The 17,641-nt window shown below is 55.9% G+C and overlaps 1 long non-coding RNA gene across 1 annotated transcript in view; it reads right to left on the bottom strand.

Annotated features, from left to right (window-relative positions):
- The window catches only part of LOC139001606 (uncharacterized), a 73,457-nt gene extending 56,394 nt beyond the window's left edge, over positions 1–17,063 (bottom strand). Inside the window, exon 1 of the long non-coding RNA XR_011470074.1 lies at positions 17,036–17,063. This is a non-coding gene — a long non-coding RNA (uncharacterized lncRNA). The remainder of the gene's footprint in view (positions 1–17,035) is intronic.
- Between the last annotated feature and the right edge of the window lie 578 nt (positions 17,064–17,641).

The raw sequence follows: 17,641 nt of genomic DNA, 5'->3' as shown, positions 1-17,641 counted from the left end.
GTCCTGGGAGGGGGTCGATGTGCAGTCGTGACTAATCCCACCGTGAACCGAGCCCGCTGGCTCCTTCTGCTACCGCTGCGCACGATCGCCAGGGCCCTTGTGGTTTGAATTACTTTAAAACTCGGAATACTATTAATTTCCGGTGAGTCATTCCAAGAAACATGGTAGTTGGGGGGAATGAAGATGTTTTCAGAGCAGCTCCGAGCGCTGCCGGCCCAGGACCCAGCGAGAGGCCGCCCTGCTGAACTCATTTTCCTGCTCCGAGAACCAGAGGCCGCTGGCTGGGCGCTGAGCGTGGCTGCGCTGTCACCCAAAGGAGGCCCCGCGCGCTAAGACGCTCCTTAGAGGGTCCGGACGAAGCTCCTGTCCATTCCGGTTCATGTTTTGTTTTGTTTTAAAAAAAAAAGCATTTCTTATTTTCAAGGTTAGAAGTGACTGTATTATACCAAAAAGGTTCTTACAAGTTACACAATGAGATTTTTAAAGAAGAGCGAGAGAGAACGAGAGAGAGAGAGAGAGAGAGAGAGAGAGAGAGAGATTTAAAAATAACACACCTACTCAACTGAGGTCAGCGTCACCGAGAGCCGCCACGGCGCGGCCCGGGCAAGCCATTCAGCAGCTGGGCCTGAGCTTGGCACGTGTTGGAGGTGAAGGGGCTGTTTCCTTGTTCAGAAGCTGAATGTGAGCACGACTCCGTCCTGTGCAATTCGTGGGGGGGGGGGGGGGGGGGGGGGGGGGTGCAGGCACCTCCGCAGGGCGTGGCCACTTCAGCACCCACCTCGGCCCCCACTGCATGGCTCAGCAGCCCCCATACCGGAGGGCTGGCACCAGACGACTGGCATCGCTTCGGTGCCACCATCCATCCCTCTGGGGGCAGAGCCCAGGCTGAGCGTTAGCTTCTGTCCCCACTTCTTCCCTGCTGGTCCCTCCCCATGGCCTCCAGGCCCCAGCCTCCAGCCACCAGCCCCCAGCCCCCAGCCCCACAGCCCCAGCTCCCAGCCTCCAGCCCCCAGACCCAGCCCCCAGCCCCTGCCTCCAGCCCCCAGCCCCCAGCCCCCAACCCCAGCCCCTGCCCCAGCCTCCAGCCCCCCAGCCCCCAATCCCAGCCCCAGCTCCCAGCCCCCAGCCCCCAGACCCAGCCTCCAGCCCCCAGACCCAGCCCCCAGACCCTGCCTCCAGGCCCCAGCTCCCAGCCTCCAGCCCCCAGCCCCCAGCCCCTGGGACAGCTGCAAAACCCACGGTTTGCGCTGGGCAGGCACGGTTTTACTATCAGGCCTCCCAGCTTTGAAGATCCCCGCATTTCTCACAAGATTCGCAGGAAACAAATGAGATGATGATTGAGCTGCTTCTCAGAAAACGCTCTCTGGTGGCATCTAACGTATGTTAAATGCACTAACCTCCTCCCCCAGCCCCTGCTTCTTCCTGCCTCTCCCCCATGCCGCGGAGCAGCCAGTGTAATACATGTTCAAGAAACAACCCCTGAGGCAGGGGGCTTATGGGGTGGATTTCTCAACATGACATACCTTCAAGGACATGTCTCTTTCTATACAGAGTCTAGTTGTGTTTTGACACAGGTGTTTTCTTGTTTGTTCTTGTTGTTGTTGTTTTTAGATTTTTTAAATTGATTTTTAGAGAGAGGAAGGGCGAGCAGAGGCAGAGAGAGAAACATCGATCGGCTGCCTCCTGCTCGCCTCCTACTGGGGATCGGGCCGCGGCCTGGGCACGTGTCCTGACTGGGAATCGAACCGGCCAACAACCACCGGAGCCACACCAGCCAGGGCTTGACACGAGCTGTTTGAAAAGGAGCCCTGTGGAGAGGTGCACGCGGCAATAGGTATGGAGCTGAATTACTTTAAACCGTGTAAAATGCACGCGTCACGGCCATCGTAACACCAAGAAGCCTCCCATGGAAAAAGGGCCGACCGCACAGGAGCTGGGAATCGCGCCTTCGCATCCCGGCCTTCCGGAGTCGGGCTGCGCCGTTCATACAACAGGGCGCCCCGGGCAATGGAAGGAACGCGCTGCGATCCGCACCCTCATGGGTGTATTTCAAAACCGTTCATTATTCCTGGACGTGAAGTTCCGGGAGAGCCCGAACCAGTCGAGGCTGGGAAAGCAGGAGGCCCGGCTGCCTGGGGCTGGAGCAGGAAGGCCTGGGGGGAGGCTACAGGCTCGGGGCTGCCGGGGTTTGCTTCCCCGCGGGCACACATGGCACGCTGGTTAGCGAGGGGCCTGCGGGAGGGACACAGGCAGGTGTCCCCCGACCTGCTCATGGGGTGAAGGAAGCAGGAGGCACGGACCAGAGGCAGGTGGGTCTGGCTCCCACGGGAGTCGGTGGCGATTCGTGGAAGAAGAGGGAAGGCGGCACTTCGCAGGTGCACCCCGCCCGCCCCCCTCCTCACCCCCCGCCCGCCCCCCTCCCCCCCCCCGCCCGCCCCCCTCCCCACCCCCCCGCCCGCCCCCCTCCCCCCCCGCCCGCCCCCCTCCCCACCCCACCCCCCCCCCGCCTGCCCCACCAAGAAAAGGAAATATGAATATTTAAAATCAACCCAGATGTGGAGGAAACCTAACAGGAAGTGCCAACAGCAGCCAATGAACCCGATTAGAAAGAAGTAACCACCGCCCGGGAGGAAAGAACCCGCTGAGGAACTCGGGAAGTCATGTACGGGCCGTGTACTTCAACGCCAACAGAAGCACTAACTGTACGCAAATGCCGTGCTCTGGTTGGCAGCGTGGTGTCTCACAGGGGTGGCTGGCAACCCCGAGAGCACTGTGTGTGCTGGGCCTGAGCAAACCAGTGAATGTGTTGTGGTCATGAGAGCCCTGCTGTTTACTGCTGAAGATGGAAGCTACTGCTAGAGAAAGGGGCCTGGCCCTAGACGGTGTGGCTCAGTGGATAGAGCGCCAGCCTGCCGACCGACCGAAGGTCCCGGGTTCATACCTCGGCTGCAGGCTCCTCCCCTGCCGGGCCCTGGCTGGGGCTCGGGCAGGAGGCAACCACTCGATGCATCTCTCTCACATCGCTGTTTCTCTTTGTCTTCCCCTCTCTCTCCCACGCTCTCTGAAAATCAATGGGAAAATCTCCTCGGGTGAGGATTTCCAAAAAAAGAGAAAGAAAAAAAGGGAGGAGCAGGTCCCGAATGCACACAAGGTGCGGACACGGACTCCGAGAACCAGTGTGAACTCTGATTTCATACCAACTCGCACACGGACGGACAAACAGACTCGGCTGTGTTTAGACGTGTGTGTGTGTGTGTCAGTGACACACACACGGTTCCTGGCCCCCTCTGGTCGGAGGGCCTGCGGGCAGTGGTGCTCTTACTGCAATAAGCACACTCATGCCCAGATCTTGGTTTCTAAACACCATCCTCAAGAATAAAAATAAAAACAGGGCTCCTTTGAGGACAAACTAGGGGAAATACAAAGTGAGCCTGGAACTAAGAACGTGCCCAGGGAACGACGGGTGTGCCGAGGCCTGGAGCTAATCTGAAGGAAGCGTCCGATGAGCCAGCTGAGGCCATCTGAGCGGCAACGCAAGTAACGGTGACACCGGAATAACCCAGAGTAAAATAAATACCCTGACTCCATCCTGAAATGAACAATTGGGTAAATAAATAAATGGAGACGAAGGACCGCCTCTTGCTGCACCTGGATCCCAGCTCATCAGTGTACAAAGAACAAGGGACATGGGGCAGCGCCCCCAGAGGATTAGAAATAGTCGCTGCAGGCAAAACCCTCAAACTAGTCAGTGAAAGTTTAAGGAGAAGCAGGATATGCGCATGGTCTCCAAGTGTCTCCTCCAAAACAAAGCAAAAAAATAGTAAATTTACAGCACAGCGACCTGGCCCTCAACCCCTCATCCAACGATAAAAAGCATCGGTCAGAATTCCACAGGGCGACATCACAGACCCCTCCCCCATATGAAGAACTGGGAAGGCCAGAACCTCACATCTGTGCTAAAAAATGCATAATCTCACCCAGCTGGTGCGGTTCAGTGGTTGAGCGTCGACCTATGAACCAGGAAGTCATGGTTCTATTCGCAGTCAGGGCACATGCCAGGTTGCAGGCTTGATCCCCAGCAGTGGGTATGCGGGAGGCAGCCCATCCATGATTCTCTCTCATCGTTCATGATTCTCTCTCTCTCTCTCTCTCCCTCTCCCTCCCTCTCTGAAATCAATAAAAAATAAAATAAACGCCTCATCTCAATGTCGTCAGGAGAAAAGTCCAGACAAGCCCAAACTGAAGAACATCCAATAGAATCTAGTAAACGCCTAAGGGGTCACGGTTACAAAAGACACAAACTGAGGAACTCGCAGCGGTTGGGGAGACCCAGGAAACACAGTGACTGAGCCCATGGGTCCTGCACAGAGAAGGGCCTGACGGGGGAGTTTGATGAAATTCAGGAAAGACCTGGAGGCTTGCTGATCGTGTGCTGGAAGTGGCCGGCTTGCTGGTTGTGATCACTGTGAGGATGGCTCTGTAAGATGCTAACGTTAGGGGCAGCTGGCGACAGGTGTATGGGATGCTCTGTATTATTTGTGTAGCTTTCTGGTCCGTCTAAAATTATTTCAAAATTAAAGGTTAAAAAGGTGGGCAGCTGGATGGTGGGTTATGTGATTAACGCACCTATTAAAGAGCTCACTCTAGGGCAGTGATGGCGAACCTTTTGAGCTCGACGTGTCAGCATTTTGAAAAACCCTAACTTAACTCTGGTGCCGTGTCACATATAGAAATTTTTTGATATTTGCAACCATAGTAAAACAAAGATTTATATTTTTGATATTTATTTTATATATTTAAATGCCACTTAACAAAGAAAAATCACCCAAAAAAAATGAGTTCGGGTGTCACCTCTGACAGGCGTGTCATGGGTTCGCCATCACTGTTCTAGGGCCTGGGTATTGAGGGGCTCGCTGTCCAGTTCTTCCCACTTTTCTGTATAGTAGAAACTTTAAAACATAAAATGTTGGTGCCTGGCCAGCGTGTCTCAGTGGTTGAGCATCGACCTATGAACCAGGAGGTCACGGTTCGACTCCAGGTCAGGGCACATGCCCGGGTTATGGGCTCCATCCCCAGTGTGGGGTGCGCAGGAGGCAGCCCATCAATGATTCTCATCACTGATGTTTCTATCTCTCTCTCCCTCTCCCTTCCTCTCTGAGATCAATAAAAATATTTTAAAATCAATAAATAATAAAAATGTTGGAAACACCCAATTAATCAACTAAATTGAACTTTAACTCTGGTGGCAACCTGGTGGTTCCTAACTGGACACACAGACCTGGTGCAATCAGCAACGCGACACGATCCAAGTGGGACAGAATGACCCCTGCTGGTCCCGGGGACAAAGGAAGGAGAACCCGTTCCAGAGTCGGGAATCAGAGCAACGCAATCCGAACAACGCAGGCCCAGGGAACAGTGGCCAGAGGAGGAGACGCCTGCTCTGTTAGGTGCACAGAGTCCTCTTGGTGCTCAGATGTCTCTCAGTAGTGACCTGGCCCTGGTCCGTCCCCCACGCCAAGCCTGCCCCTGGGGTGCAGACCGGCTTATCTCTCTGGGGACTGATTAGAGGAGGGAGGAGGCGCGGAGCCAGCCGCGCCGGGGCCGGTGGAAGTTGGTACAGTTGCCTTATTGAATATGATTTAGTTGCTAAATTAACCGATGCGGTGAATCAGCCGCTGTAAAATGATGTAACCTGCCATAAATCTGTGCTGTGCCCTTTGGGGCGCGGCATGAATGCGCGCTCTGTAACCCACATCTCGATCGCGGCGCGGGAAAGCGTGGCCGGGTAATGAAATGCACACATGTCCCTCGGAGACGGGGAATCCGGGGAGGGGGGAAGGGAAACATGATCTCCGAGCTCCAGAGATCCCGGGCCAGGAAGCGTCCTGAGAGATGATTCAGAAAGCTGCCGCTTCCCAGGGAGGGACAGGAAGCGCCAACGGACGGTCGGTGGGATGCAGGGCTGGGAGGACGCGCTGAGGGGGAATTCCAGGCCCAGTCCTCCGGGAACAGAGAGGAATCGGACCCTGAAGGGGGGCCTCTGGGCTGCTAAGCTGATCTGGCCCGAGAGCGAGCGCACTGTGAGTGCTGGAAACGCGGTCGCACAGCCATGGTTTCCAAGCGGGAGGGGAGCTCAAAGCAGGTCCCCAGGGTGACTGTCTTCTGGGAGTGCGTCTCGGGCACCGCTTGGACAGTTTAGTTTAGACCTGACAGGCCGCATGTGGAGACGAGGAGATCGGTCCACAATCATGACCCTTTCAGAGGCAAATTGAATCCTAGGAAGTTAATAATTCTAAATAATGATTTTTTTAATCCTCGCCTGAGGATAGGTTTTCATTGATTTGAGAGAGAGGGAGAGAGAGAGAGAGAGAGAGAGAGAGAGAGAGAGAGAGATACATGAATTGGTTGCCTCCTGTACGCCCCCCAACTAGTGATCAAACTTGCAACCGGGGTATGTGCCCTGACCAGGAATTGAACCCACGACCTTTCGGTTAGGGGACGACGCTCCAACCAACTGAGCTACACCAGCGAGGGCAATAATGATTTTTTAAAGCCAATAACAGTGCTCAGCCAGTGTGGCTCAGCGGTTGAGCATCAGCCTCTGAACCAGGAGGTCGCAGTTCAAATCCCGGTGGGGCACATGCCCGGGGTTTCAATTTCGATCTCCAGAATGGGGCGTGCACAGGCAGCCGATCAATGATTCTCTCTCATCATGGATATTTCTACCTCTCTCTCCCTCTTCCTTCCTCTCTGAAGTCAATAAAAAGATATTTTAAAAAAACACAACAGCCAAACCGGTTTGGCTCAGTGGATAGAGCGTTGGCCTGCGGACTGGAGGGTCCCGGGTTCGATTCCGGTCAAGGGCATGTACCTTGGTTGCGGGCACGTCCCCAGTGGGGGGCGTGCAGGAGGCAGCTGATCGATCTCTCTCATCGATGTTTCTAGCTCTCTGTCCCTCTCCCTTCTTCTCTGTGGAAAATCAATAAAATATATTAAAAAAAAAACAAAAAAAAAAAACACAACAATAGCTAATATTCATTAAACTCTCCAGTGTACCTGGCCTTATGCTCAGCAATTGGCTGTATTAACTCAATAATAATAATTTCTTCCCAGAGTGCTCGCTGAGCCTCAGCAGGACGCAGCGCTGACCCACATGCTACTGGCAAGTCTAAGAGATGCCATGATGACGACTTGAGCCTCTGTCACAGTTCTTTTCCTCTTTTATTTTTTTTTGGGGGGGGGGGGCACACTGCAGGTCTGCTGAGGGGTGAGCTGAAATTATTCTAGCTGCACTTATTTCAGAACTGCCGAGCGGGGCCAGGCCCCGCACTGCTCTGCCCGTTCCCACAGCAGCACGGCACCCTCACGCCACGCTTCTCCCCGGTCCTCTGGGAACAGGCCTCACAGAGGAAGGCCGTTCTGTGACAACCTGGGCGCCTGCCTGGAAAAGGACCCGAGATGCCACAGATACACACGCTCACCCAGAGTCTCTGCAGGAAGAATCCGGTGTGTTGAAAAGAGTCGGGTCAGAGCATACCCCATTCTAACAGCAGCCCATAACCAGCTATAATAATAAAAGCGTAATATGCTAATTAGACCGGACAGCCGAACCACCTTCCGGACGTCATTCCGGACGTCCTTCCAGATGAAGCTGCGGCGGTGGGGGCCAAGGCAGAGGCGGTTAGGGGTGATCAGGCAGGCGGACGAGTGGTTAGGGGCAAGGAGGTAGGCAGGCAGAGTGGTTAGGGGCAAGGAGGTAGGCAGGTGAGCGGTTAGGGGCGATCATGCAGTCAGGTGAGTGGTTAGGGGAGATCAAGTAGGCAGGCCAGCGAGCGGTTAGGGGTGATCAGGTAGGCCGGCAAGCGATTAGGAGCCAGAGGTCCCGGATTGCGAGAGGGTGCAGGCTGGGCTGAGGGACCCACACCCGCCCCCCCGCACGAATTTCGTGCACCATGCCTCTAGTATATATATAATTGATTTCAGAGAGGAAGGGAGAGGGAGAGAGAGGCAGAAACATCAATGATGAGAGAGAATCATTGATTGGCTGCCCCTGGCACGCCCCCTACTGGGGATTGAGCCCACAACCCCAGCATGTGCCCTGACTGGAATTGAAAGGTGACCTCCTGGTTCATGGGTCGATGCTGAACCACTGGGCCACGCTGGCCGGGCACCATAACTATATTTTTAAAAGCGGGGAAGATGAACATTAATCTCGTTATATAATTTTTTAAAAGGTCAATTAACTGTAACTTTTTCCTGAAGTGGGACATTACATAAGCACATGTGTTTTCTTAGCTCTGACACTCCATTTCTCCACACCTCTTTCGCCTTAAACTTAAAAACAAGTGCTTGGTTTGAAGATGGATTGCGCCGGTGTCCCTACGGCTGGACTGAATTGTTAGTGTGAAACGCAAACCACTGTTACATAAAGCAATGACCCAGTTCTCCCTGTGAGACGGCGCGCCCGGGGTACATGGGCCCCCTCCCCAGGCGGCGTAACCACCCGCCAGCCTGGCCCAGCAGTAAGCGAACAACCCCACGCATCCAGGCAAGAGATTTCCTAACAGAGCTCAAGACGTCCACTCGGCCTCTGGACGTTTAAGACTCCCTGACTCTGTTTCCAATTATAAAAATGAGGTACGGCCCTGGCCGGTGGGGCGCAGTGGGTTGAGTGTCGTCCCGGGCACCAAAAGGTTGCCGGTTCGATTCCAAGTCAGGGCACAGGCCCGGGTGGTGGGTTTGGTCCCTGGTCGGGGTGTGTATGGGAGGCAACTGGTTGATGTTTCTCTCTCCCTCTGCCTTCCCTTCTCTCTAAAAGAATTAATAAAAACCTATTATTTTTTTTAATGAGCTCAATGGCACACCCTTGGGATCCTTTTTTTTTTAAGTCCTCATCTGAGGGTATTTTCCATTGATTTCCTAGAGAGAGTGGAAGAGAGAGGGAAAGACGGACATAAACACCGATGTGAGAGAAACACATCGATTGGTTGCCTCCTGCACCGCCCCGACCAGGGCCTGGCTGGGGAGGAGCCTGCAACTGAGGTACCAACCAAGGTACTATGCGTGCCCTTGACCGGAATCAAACCTGGGACCCTTCGGTCCTCAGGCCAATGCTCTATCCACTGAGCCACACCAGCGAGGGCCTCAGGGATCCTTTACTGACCTGGTTAGGTTCTGGGCGCCACATTTCTCCCCGCCTGCAGGCACCCACCCAGGGGGCACGGTGACCTCTAGGGGGCATGGTCACACTCACTGTGTTGTTATTCGGTCAGCGCCCATCTCTCCCACAAGGCCCTCCGATCCACCAGAGCAAAGCCGCCGGCCCCTGCTCACAGGGACGTCTACAGAGGATGTGTGAGTTGCAGCCCTTCTCGGGAGCCCCGGAAATACTCTTGTCAAGTGTCCACATCCCCAGCCCGGCCGGCGTGGCTCAGTGGCTGAGCATCAACCTATGAACCAGGAGGTCACAGTTCCATTCCAGGTCAGGGCACATGCCCGGGTTGCAGGCTCAATCCCCAGTGCAGGAGGCAGCCGGTCAATGATTCTCTCTCATCATTGATGTCTCTCTCTCTTCCTCTCTGAAATCAATAAAAACTTTATTTTCTAAAAATATCCCCATTCCCGAAGCGCAAGGCTAACCTCACTGTTCCTGCTCTCCGATCCCCAGTCGCCAGTCATCCCAACGCACCGCCTCCCAAGCACTCAATCTTCTGACTGTGCTCCTGGAGGTCACCAGGCCCCCCTGGAGGTCACCAGGCCCCCCTAGAGGTCACCAGGCCTCCCTGGAGGTCACCATGCCCCCCTAGAGGTCACCATGCCCCCTGGAGGTCACCATGCCCCCTGGAGGTCACCATGCCCCCTGGAAGTCACCATGCCCCTTGGAAGTCACCATGCCCCTGGAGGTCACCAGGCCCCCTGGAGGTCACCATGCCCCTTGGAGGTCACCAGGCCCCTGGAGGTCATCATGCCCCCTGGAGGTCACCAGGCCCCCCTGGAGGTCACCAGGCCCTCTGGAGGTCACCATGCCCCCTGGAGGTCACCAGGCCCCCCTGGAGGTCACCAGGCCCTCTGGAGGTCACCATGCCTCCTGGAGGTCACCAGGCCCCCTGGAGGTCACCATGCCCCCTGGACAGCCCATCCACGGTGTTCTGTTCATCCCATCTGGCCTCCAGGTCCCATTAGCCCCTTGGGCCACGGTCCATGTGGTCTGCACCCTCCTAACTTGGGGGCAGACTCCTGCCCTCCTGCCCCCTCCGCCTCTCTCCAGGGCTCCTCTCGCTTCCTCCTGAAATGCCGAGTCCTCCTCTCCTCACCGGCCCTTCACCCATGGGCACCGCTAAGCATCTGACCAAAGCCATAAACACACTCCAGCCAGCACGCCACGTGGACACTCAGAAAACATTGCGTGTCCTTTCTGGTGGTCACAGAGCCCTGAACCCCAATCATCTGAGCCATCGCGGGTCCCAGGTCGGGAGCCCACAGCCTCTGCTCCCCCTGCAGGGCCTCGGCTCCATCTCCCACTTCCAACACCCCCCCCCCCCCCCCCCCCGTCATGTCTGCAATCTCTCCAGCCCTGACTTCTCTGGAACGCAAGCCCCACTTTAGCGATCGCTCTCTGTCCCACCAGCAGGTCCCCGAGGACACCCCTCACTGCCAGCCGCTGCTCTTCCTGCTCTCCCCTCTCCGGCAGCCGCCCCGCTGGACCTCGCTCTGCTTTTAAAGGGCCCCTGTGCTTCACCCACGGCAGCTCGAGCAAGTTGTCCGGTCCCTTCCCGGAGCAAAAGCAACGTCCATTTTCTCAATCCCACTTTCAAGTCATTTTCCAAAATGCACTGACCCTCTGTCCTGCAAACAAGCCAATCCCAGGACAAACGGAACGAATTAACAGAATAAAATGTGAACATTTCCCCCAGAGGAACAAGGGGGCAGCTCAGCAGATGCCCACCCTCAGCCCACAGCAGCGCCACGAAGTGCTGAGGGACCAGGGAGGGGACAGTGTCCCGGGGGGAGAGAAGAAACGCTGTGACCCCGGCACCCAGGCCACCCCGGCACCCGCAGGCCCTCCCAGGGTGTCCAGGCACCTGACGCCCCAGTTACTCTCCCAAATCACATGTGGCTGCCTCACCCCCCACACACACACACCCACCACGTTTTGTGGAACCAGCACTCAGCTCCGGCCAGTCATCCCGCCGCCTGGCAGGCGTCCCCGCTCTATTTTGACTTTTCAAATTCCTCCTCGGGCCCCAGAACAAACGCCTGGTGTCTGGGCAGCGTGTCTCTGCGAAGGGACGGGCCGAGCCGCGCCCTCTCCGCACACCTCAGCTCGGGCGCCTGGGCCCGTGCTCCGTGCACAATGCATGTCCGGGGCAGGACGGCGCTCGACGGGCGAGGAGACAGAGGGGACTGAACCCGGCTCTGACTCAGCGTGTTTATAGCTGCAGAACAATTTTCCTGAAAACAATTGAGACTAAGACCTGCTGGGCTGGGCGGCGGGGCCCTGGGGTCCCAGCGGAGGCCACGGGATGCCGTCCTGTCTCGGGGACGGCAGCCTCTGCTCTCCGAGTGGCCCGGGACGGTCACGAGTGGCCGTGCCCTCGGGTGGGAAGCTGCCTGGGCAGGAGCCGTACCCGCTCCAGGGCAGCCGCCACACGGGCCTCGGGGAGGAGGACAGGTTGCAGGGAGCAGGAGAGGCTGGCGATGGCCGTCCTGTGCCAGGAGCAAGTTCTCGCAAAGGCCGCTCGGGCCCTGCTTCCAGGAAACGGCAGCGAGTCACAGCCCAGCCTCCGAGAACCCAAACCTCCTGGGTTAATTCATAATGTGTGCACCCAGCCTTATGCTGCGGGACTTCCGACGGCATTCGCCTCCTAAGACCCTAAATGTGAGGTGGAGGCGAAGTTCGTCCTCCAAGGGAGGTGGAGGGGGGTGGGCGGGGTGAGAACGTGCCACCCTGGCGCCCAGATGACTTCGAACTGAAACTGAGTGAAGCCCAGCAAACTCGGACCCAGCTTTTACTTCGCTTTCTTCTTAGAGATTCCGGTGGGAAGACCTGCTTCAGGGGGGGAGCTTTGGTCCATCATCTTAAGAATGTAGGCCCGGCCGGCGTGGCTCAGTGGTTGAGCATCGACCTAGGAACCAGGAGGTCACGGTTCCATTCCTGGGTGTGAGTTCAATCCCCGGTGTGGAGCGTGCAGGAGGCAGCCTATCAATGATTCTCTCTCACCATTGATGTTTCTGTCTCTCTCCCTCTCCCTTCCTCTCTGAAATCAATACAAAAATTTTTTTTTAAAAGAATGTACACCCAGCATCGGCCAGGAGGCTCCAAGCCTGTGAGCTCGCTATGCCCTCGGCTCTGAGTCACCCGCCAAGAACTTCCCTCCTGTTGACGGCCTGTCAGTACCCATTCTCCCGCCTGAAACCTAACACCGTCCCTCCTTTCTCCTTTGTGCGAAATGCCAGGGAGGCCCAGGGGTGCCTCACTGTCTCGGGGATGTTCAAGCTCATGTGAACTCCCCGTGAACACTCGCCTCCTTCCTGAAAACAAACCGATTCCAGGACAGGCTGAACGGATGAACACAGGCAACGTGAACACTTCACACAGAGGACGGTGCAGTCACACAAACGGGTCCTTTATTCTCCCTGCTAACCTGCTGTATGTCGTCTGAGTTATTCAAGCCGCCGGAAGACTAGAGGGGCCGGGGTCACAGTGTTTCTCTATTCTGAGACTGAGACGTGCTGGGCTGGGCGGCACGGGTCCTGGGGTCCCTCTGAGACTGAGACCCAACCAAGGTCTCTATTTTTTATCTATCTTTATTGATTTCAGAGAGGAAGGGAGAGAGAAAAACATCAATGATGAGAGTGAATCATTGATTGGCTGCCTCCTGCACGATGGGGAGGGGAATAAGTGGGGGGCGTGGGATCAAGCCTGCAGCCCGGGCATGTGCCCTGACCAGGAATTGAACTGTGACCTCCTGGTTCCTAGGTCGATGCTCAACCACTGAGCCACGCCAGCCAGGCCAACCAAGGTCTTTTTGCAGCAGCTGAGAAATAGTTTGGAATCATGAATAGCAGTACCTATGCCTAAACCCCGCCTGAGGAGCCCAGTAAGGCAAGGGGTGGGGAACCTTTTATCTGCCAAAGGCCATCGCAGTATTTATACCATCATTCGCTTAATATAATCCTATATAATAAAAGGCTAATATGCAAATTGACCAGACGGCGGAACAACCAGTCGCTATGACATGCACTGACCACCAGGGGGCAGACGCTCAACGCAGGAGCTGCTCCCTGGTGGTCAGTGCACTCCCACAGGGGAGCGCCGCTCAGCCACAAGCCCAGAAGCCGGGCCCATGGCTGGCAAGTGCAGCGTCGGTGGCAGGAGCCTTTCCTGCCTCCGCAGGAGCACTGAGGATGTCCAGCACTAAGGCCTGCTCCCAGGGGGCCTAAGCCGTCAGTTGGACATCCCCTGAGGGCTCCTGAACTGTGAGGGGGCACAGTCCAGGCTGAAGGACCCCTCCCCCAGCCAGTGCACAAATCCCGTGCACCAGGCCTCTAGTTCACTTAATATAAATGCATGTTGCTGTGAAAAAAGCTCCTGGATTTACTGAGTTTCGAGTCCTGCCTGCGGTTGCCTTGGCAAGGCCAGACTGAATGATTCTGTGGGCCTCCTACGTCCCGCACGCCGGACCTTCCCCACCCCTGCCGTGAGGTGACAGCAAACAGCAACTGGTCGACAATAGCAAAGCGAGGAGGTCAAGTTCAGAGCTGCTGCGGCCGCAGCCTGGTCCCGGGCCAGCCCTTACAGTAGGAGGTGCGCTCCGGCCTGTGAGTCACCATGAGAGGCTGCAGCTCTTACCAGCACTGTAGGCGCCGAGATCCGGTGTTTGCGCTCAGGCCGTGGGAGCAGAGACTAACACGGGAAAGAGAGCAGCGCAGCTGGGAAACCAATTCCCGGCTGCACAGAGCCTCCTGCCAACTCTGCTCCGTCCGGACGGGGGAGGTCCGCAAGCATGCGTGCTTTCTGTCCTGCAAGCTCCCGCCTCCCGCCCCGCAATCACTTCCCGCCCCGCCCCGCCTACAACAATACGAGGCTCCCACTCCGTTTTGTAACATGAAGCATGACCAAAACATGTCATTGGACATGCAGCTCAGAAATTTCCTTTCAGCCCTGGCTGGTGTGGCTCAGGTGGCTGGAGTGTCGTCCGAGGCACCAAAGGGCAGCGGGTCCGATTCCCAGTCGGGGCACATGCCTAGGTTGTGGGTTCAATCCCCAGCTGGGGCACACGCAAGAGGTAACCGATCGATGTTTCTCTCTCTTCCTCTAAAAATCAATAAACATATCCTCGGATGAGGATTAAGAAAAATTCATTTTAGAGTATTTCTTTTATCCTTTTTCGAACACTGCATACTCAGCGATTTTGAGACTCCGGATATAGACTGTGTCCGTGCCCACTAGTGGGGGGCAGCTTGTACCACACGCAGCGCCACGCGGCTTCGTCATCTGTGCGACTGAAGGAAACGCAGACCTCCGCCGACGCCAGGAACGGAGAGGACTTACCAGCCCGCGAGAACGCAGACCCACACTCACCTGCTTGATGTCAAGAGCGCGGGAACAGCCTGGCCAGGGAACCCTGGGATTTCCTGGAAAACCCCTTGAATTCCAGCAAGAGCCCTGAAATCAGCTGTTGGAACAGTGTGTGCCTTTTAGGAACTACGGTTTAGCCTTCAGTGCTTACAATGAGAGTAATTGCTGGACCAGGCAATATGTTCTCTACATCAGCCACGTGCGAAAGCCATTTTTCTGGACACAGATGTTCCGGCCGCATCCCTGCCTACCAGCATGAGCTCCGGTGGCCCGCCCGGTCTGCCAGCGCACCTCTCCTCCCAGCAGGCTCTTCCTTGAGATGTTGGTTATCAACAACTGGCAGTGGGCGTTGCTCCATAAAGAATGCTCTTCTTGTAGGGAATACGAGCAAAATTTATAATCCAGTCCAGGAAAAGCATCCAGACTAGTGTGGGTGCTAAAAAAATAGTAATTTTCCTCCCACCTTCTAATTTCTTCGAGCTGAGCTAATAATCATATTAACAGAGACAGATTAACAGGAGAAAATAACATTCTAATACACGCACAGAAGGCACGAAAATTCCAAGTACAGTGAGGCAGCACTGGGTATATGTGACATTTTCGACAAAGTGAAAAGGGGTCTTAGATTTAAGAAGTGAGAATGGCCGGGCCGGCGTGGCTCAGTGGTTGAGTGGCAACCTATAAACCTGGAATTCATGGTGAGATTCCCAGTCAGGGCACATGCCCCTGTTGTAGGCTCAATCCCCATTGTGGGGTGTGCAGGAGGCAACCGATCGATGCTTCTCATCATTGATGTTTCTGTCTCTCTCCCCCTGTTCCTTCTTCTCTGAAATCAATACAAATATATTGTTTTAAAAAATCAATGTCCTAACAAGGCAGCTTCACCCGGGGTGGCCAAACTTTGGTCCCTTCACTGGTTACTCTGAGGTATAAGTAACACTATTCTGATTCTTTTTATCCAGTCGGATTTGATCGGCCTGCGGCCTTTCAGCATCACTCTAGCCCCGTGGCCTCCTTGGCCTGTGCGTGTGCTGGAGTGAAGGCCAGGGAGTTATTCGGAGCAGGGACTAGTTTTTAGTGGCCGAGGGAACGTGCAAAGTTAGGACTATCTCACACAAGAATCGCATATATGGAACAACATAAACTGATGAACAAAAACAGATCCATAGACAGAGAAGCATTGATCAGACCGTCAAACCTCAGAGGAAAGGTCGGGGGGGGGGGGGGGGGTGGGGGTGGGGGCAAGGGGCAGAGATCAACCAAAGGACTTGTATGCATGCATATGAGCATAACCAATGGTCACAGACACCAGGGGGTTGAGGGCATGAGTGGGGGGGGGTGTTGGGGGGACAATGGGGGGATAAGGACATATAAGTAATACTTTAATCAATAAAGAAATTTTTTAAAAAAGAATCACATATATGACAACCTCGGCGAATTGGAACTCTGCTGGGAGGAAGGGAAAACTGAAAGACATTTCAACAGTCGAGATAGAAGTGACAAAGCGAATGCACTAAATCTCACTTCCACGGGGAAGCAGACACGGGAAGCAAGCGTGACTCTCGGAGAGGAAAGAGCGCTACAAGTGCCGAACAAGCCTGTGCGGAGGCCAGAGACTTCACCCTCCTGCTCTACCCAGACAGAAAAGCCCCGGCGCGTAGTAGGCCCTCAGCACTCATTCCCTGGCGAGTGATGGACAACAGCTGTTCTGCATGATGACCAAGACCTCAGTACTCGCACGGCATTTCGTGGCGCCTTGCACCACGTCACAGTTTTTTCCAAAAGCTCTCTGTAAGGTAAGTCCCTTATCTGATGACGCAAACACAGCCCTGGACTCGGTTCTATTGGTTCTGAAAGGAAATTCAGGCTCCGGGCGACCCTAGGAGACGCGGAACCCTGTTGTGCTGCAGCGGGAATGGCCAGGGGGCGACTCTGAGCACAGGGCAGTGTTGGCCATGCTTCGGCCCGTGGACCGTGTTTACTGCGCATATGAATGAAAGAAAGTCGTCCCTTAGAGACATGACCTTAGAATTCAAAAACAGGCTGGACGAGGAACGGTCATCTCAAATATGTGGCCACGGAGCCCCTCCCTGCCCCCGGGACCCACCCTCCCAGCGGCCTTCCCTCTCCTTGTGGGCAACCCCATCCTTCAGGCCACCCAGGCCCAAACCCTGGGCCATCGCTCTCCGCCCCGCCCCACAGCCAGGCCACAGCAAGTCCTCTGGCTCTTCCTCCAAAAGCGTTCTAGAACCCACTGTGTCCCAGCACCCTCCGTCCTCAGTCACCACCACCTGCCGCCCGGACCATCGCACGGCTCCTCGGCCGCCCCAGCTCTGCGGCCCCCCTGAGCCAGTTCTCCACACGCATGCAGCCCCTCCTGCGGAGGAAAAGCCCAGGCCCTCCCTTCCTCCCTCCCTCCCCTCCCGCTCACTCTGCAGCTGCCAGCCTCCTTACCCGTCCTGCTCTCCTGCTCGCACTGCTGTTCCCTCCTCCTGGAATGTTCTTCCAACGTCCCTCCAGCCGGCGCCCCAAGGGGATCCTCCCCGTGACTGGGACCTCCTCCAGGACAGCTCCCGGCTCAGGCCTTCCTGCCTGTCTCTTAGGTTTTCTTTCCAAAATGGCAACGGCATCTCCTCTTGGAAAGAGCTTCAGCGCTCCCAGTGGCTTCCAACCCTGTTTCCCGGGGTTCTCACAGCACCGAGGGCACCAGGCCACACCGGTGTTACCATTCCCCCGGACCGGTGATGGGAACGGGGCTCCAGCCGATAAAGGAAAGGGTGCGACTGCACACACCCGAGAGGAGCGCTGAGCTCAGGGCCCGAGGTTTCACAGGTTTTCCACGTCACATTCACCCTTTCGCAAAGCAGATTCACCTTTTTGCACTTGCTCTGCCAAAGGGTGAGTGTGACGTGGAAAACCTGTAGACACCTGGTCTGCGGCTCTTCCCAGGAAGGCGCACGTTTCTCCTTTACTTTACACCCAGGGTCCCAGGTAGATCAGCTGCACTGCCTTCTCTCGCCCGTTTCCTTCCCTTCGGGCACTGGGTATGGACAGGGGGAC

Source organism: Myotis yumanensis, unplaced genomic scaffold (genome assembly GCF_028538775.1).
Source record: "Myotis yumanensis isolate MYYU_CA2020_CCGP unplaced genomic scaffold, mMyoYum1.0.hap1 SCAF_2, whole genome shotgun sequence".
In the NCBI taxonomy this organism is placed as follows: Eukaryota; Metazoa; Chordata; class Mammalia; order Chiroptera; family Vespertilionidae; genus Myotis; species Myotis yumanensis.
The sequence above is the reverse complement of the archived record's forward strand: the minus strand, read 5'-3'. Positions and strand labels throughout refer to the sequence as shown.